We start from the raw sequence: 4,442 nt of genomic DNA, 5'->3' as shown, positions 1-4,442 counted from the left end.
AAAAAAAAAAAAAAAAAAAAAAAAAAAAAAAAAAAAAAAAATGTGAGGGCACGAGATTTGGGAGGGGCCAGGGGTGGAATGATATGGTTTGGCTGTGTCCCCACCAAAATCTCATCTTGAATTTCCATGTGTCATGGGAAGGACCCAGTAGGAGGTCATTGAATCACGGGGCAGGACTTTCCTGTGCTATTCTTGTGATAGTGAATAAGTCTCACAAGATCTGCTGGTTTTAAAAAGGGGAGTTTCCCTGCACAAGCTCTCAATTAATTCTCTTGTCTGCCCCACGTGAGATGTCCCTTTCACCTTCCACTATGATTGTGAGACCTCCCCAGTCAAGTGGAACTGTGAGTCCATTATACCTCCTTCCTTTGTAAATCACCCAGTCATGGGTATGACTTTATCAGCAGCGTGAAAATGGACTACTACACACCAGATACCCTAACTCATCTCTGTCAAGTTCAAAGTTCCACAAATCTCTAGGGCAGGGGCAAAATGCCACCAGTCTCTGCTAAAACAATATGAGCCACTCTTGCTCCAGTTTCCAATAAGTTCCTCATCTCCATCTGAGCCCACCTCAGCCTGGACTTTATTGTTCACATCGCCATCAGCATTTTTGTCAAAGTCATTCAACAAGTCTCTAGGAATTTCCAAACTTTCCCACATTTTCCTGTCTTCTTCTGAGCCCTCCAAATTGTTCCAGCCTCTGCCTGTTACCCAGTTCCAAAGTTGCGTCCACATTTTCAGGTACCTTTTCAGCAGTGACCCACTCGACTGGTACCAATTTACTGTATTTGTCTGTTTTCCACTGACGATAAAGACATACCTGAGACTGGCAATTTACAAAAGAAAGAGGTTTAAAAAAAATAAAATAAAATAGAAAAAAAAACAAAAAACAAAAGAAAGAGGTTTAGTTGGACTCACAGTTCCACGTAGCTGGGGAGGCCTCACAATCATAGTGGAGGTAAAGAAGGAGCAAGCCACATCTGTGGATGGTGGCAGGCAAAAAGACTGCTCCCTTCATAATTTTCAAAAGAAAATTGAGAAATTATAGAAATTGAAATATGTTTTTAAACTTGTAGTGAGTAGCAGAGTCAGATAAGACAAAGACTCCAGCAGGGACTGGGATAAGAGGAGGATCTTTTGAAAACTCCAAAGACAAGGATATAGATTTCCAGTGTTTCTTCACCTCCACAGTTGGATGCAATCTCTTTCCTCTGAACAATTTGCAGACTTCTCCTTGGCTCTCTATAGTACTTATTATTTTCTACCTTATTTTAGGATTGTTTTTAATGCAGGTTTAATCTCACTTTCTAAACCCATTCCACTGTGCACAAGACTATGCCAACCTACCACTGAAGTCTGAGGAAGCTGAGAGGCTAAAGAGGCTGACATATCCAGTTTTTCAGAAAGAAACATTTCAGCTGGGCACGGTGGCTCACACCTGTAATTCCAGCACTTTGGGAGGCTAAGGTGGGCAGATCACGAGGTTAGGAGTTCAAGACCAGTCTGACCTACATAATGAAACCCTCTCAACGAAAAATACAAAAAATTAGCCAGGTGTGGTGGTGAGCGCCTGTAATCCCAGTTACTTGGGAGGCTGAGGCAGGAGAATCGCGTGAATCCGGGAGGCAGAGTTTGCAGTGGGCCAAGATTGCACCACTGCACTCCAGACTGGACATCAATGTGAGAGTCCATCTCAAAAAAAAAAAAAGAAACATTTTATAGGGACTTATGAACAGAAGCCATATTTGTGTCCTTGGGTGAATCCAGGAGGCGGAGGTTGCAGTGAGCTGAGATTGTGCCATTGCACTCCAGCCTAGGTGACAGTGCGAGACTCCGTCTCAAAAAAAAAAAAAAAAAGAAAAGAAACATTTCATAGGGACTTATCAACAGAACGGTGGTAAGACAAGATGATGGGTCCCTGCACCATTGCCCACAAGACCCAGGGCTTATATACCTTAGGGAAAATGTGATTTGGAAGGGATCTGTGTGTAGTCTAAAATGCAACCGATTTGCACCATGAAGGGGTCACTGATATAGAGGTATGCTTTATTGATCTTACACTGGTGTCTATATATATATATAGGAATAGAAGGTGACATATATCAATAGGTCCATGCTTTTTCTGAAATCATTCTGAAATTAGACTTGTCCATTTGCCATCTGAATGTCAGTGTTGTTTTCATATATACAGTTAGTTTTAGTTTATACATGTTTACATACCCATTTCCTTTTTTTAAAATTTCAAATTTTATTTTAGTTAGGTGGGGTACATGTGCAGTTTCGTTACATGGGAATATTGTGTGATGCCAAGATCTGAAGTATGAATCCTGTCACCCTGGTAGTGAGCAAAGTACCCAGTAGTTTTGTTTTGTTTTATTTTGTTTGAAATGCAGTCTTGCTCTGTCGCCCAGACTAGAGTGCAGTGGCATGATCTCGGCTCACTGCAACCTCTGCTTTCCGGATTCAAGCAAGTCTCCTCCCTCAGCCTCCTGAGTAGCTGGGATTACAGGTGCACGCCACCACACCTGGCTAATTTTTTGTATTTTTAGTAGAGACCAGGTTTCACTATATTGATCAGGCTGGTCTTGAACTCCTGATCTCATGCTCCACCCACCTCAGCCTCCCAAAGTGTTGGGATTACAAGCACGAGTCACTGCGCTCAGTTTTTTTTTTTTTTTTTTTTTTTTTTGAGACAGAATTTTGCTCTTGTTGCCCAGGCTAGAGTGCAATGATGCCATCTTGGCTCACTGCAACCTCCACCTCCCGGGTTCAAGTGATTCTCCTACCTCAGCTTCCCAAGTACCTGGGATTACAGGTGTGCCACCATGCCTGGCTAATTTTTGTATTTTTAGTAGAGATGGGGTTTCTCCATGTTGGCCACGCTGGTCTTGAGTTCCTGATCTCAGGTGATCTGCCTGCCTCGGCCTCCCAAAGTGCTGGGATAACAGGTATGAGCTACCGTGCCCGGTGTTAGCTCCCACTTACAAGTGAGAACATGCAGTATTTGGTTTTCTGTTCCTGCATTAATTTGCGTAGGATAATGCCCTCCAGTTCCATCCATGTTGCTGCAAAGGACACAATTTCATTCTTTTTTATGTCTGTGTAGTAGTCCATGGTGTATACGTACCACACTTTCTTTATTCAATCTACTATTGATAGGTACTTGATACCCAGAATTCTTGAAGAAGTGTTTCTGTTTATAATGATATTGTAGAGGATTAAAGATGAGTGCAATTTTTTTTTTTTACATTCCTCCTGTTGAGAGTTGTGTATCTATGTCTCTTCCCCTTGAACCTGAGCTGGTCTATGCCTGCTTTGACAGTACTGTGGAAGCGATACTGTACCAGTGCCAATCATAGCCTTTAACAGGACTAGAAATTTCCACGTTGGTCTCTTGGAGCCCTGTGTTGTCACATAAGAAGTCTGGCTACCCTGAAGTGCCATGGTGGGATAGCTGTGTTGAGAGGGGAGAGGGAGGGACGGAAGGGATGTCTTAGGCAGCTGCCAGCTGTGATTTGTATCATCTAGTCCAGCTGAGGCTCCAGACATTGCAAAGCAGAGAGAGATGAACCTCCCTCCTGACTTCTTTGAATTCCTGACCCTCAGAATTGTGAAAATTATATCACAAGTATAAATTGTTTTAAGCAACAAAGTTTGGGAGCAGTTTATTAAGCATCATTAGTTAGCTGTGTTTTTGGAGTGTGGTGATGGTTTCTGTGGACACTGCCCTGGGAACATGAGTCGTCACATTCCCTCCTTTTTCATTTCCCATTGCAACCAATAAAGGCTGTTCCTACTATTAGAGAGGGAGAGAGAAAGAAGAAAAAATCCCCCCAAATCATTAACTAGAAGAGTTGTTTTAAGATAACCAACTATTATTTTAATTCACTAATGTGTATACAAAGATTACATAAAGAAATTGAGTACACATGTTGCATTTAAAAAATGTAGGTTCTTTGTACAAAATTAAAATGAATTTAAGCAAACATTTTAACATTTTAAAAATTAATCATTGATTGATTGATTGATCGAGATGGAGTTTTGCTCTTGTTGCCCAGGCTGGAGTGCAACGGTGCAATCGTGGCTCACCGCAACGTCCGCCTCCTGGGTTCAAGCGATTCTCCTGCCTCAGCCTCCTGAGTAGCTGGGATCACAAGCACCCACCACTATGCCTGGCTAATTTTGTACTTTTAGTACAGAAGGGTTTCTCCATGTTTGTCAGGCTGGTCTCAGACTTCTGATCTCAGGTGATCCACCTGCCTTGGCCTCCCAAAGGGCACCTGGCCAATCACATATTTAATATTAAGTTTTTAGAAACATTATTATTTAAAAAATAACTGACACTGCTTTAACAGTGATTAATTCACCATGGTATAATTAGCAAGAATGATGCATTTTATTTTATTTTATTTTTTTATTTTTTTTTTTTTGAGACGGAG

Source organism: Sapajus apella, unplaced genomic scaffold (assembly GCF_009761245.1).
Source record: "Sapajus apella isolate SASKATOON/1434 unplaced genomic scaffold, GSC_monkey_1.0 scaffold10, whole genome shotgun sequence".
Lineage (NCBI taxonomy): Eukaryota > Metazoa > Chordata > Mammalia > Primates > Cebidae > Sapajus > Sapajus apella.
This window is presented reverse-complemented; position numbering follows the sequence as displayed.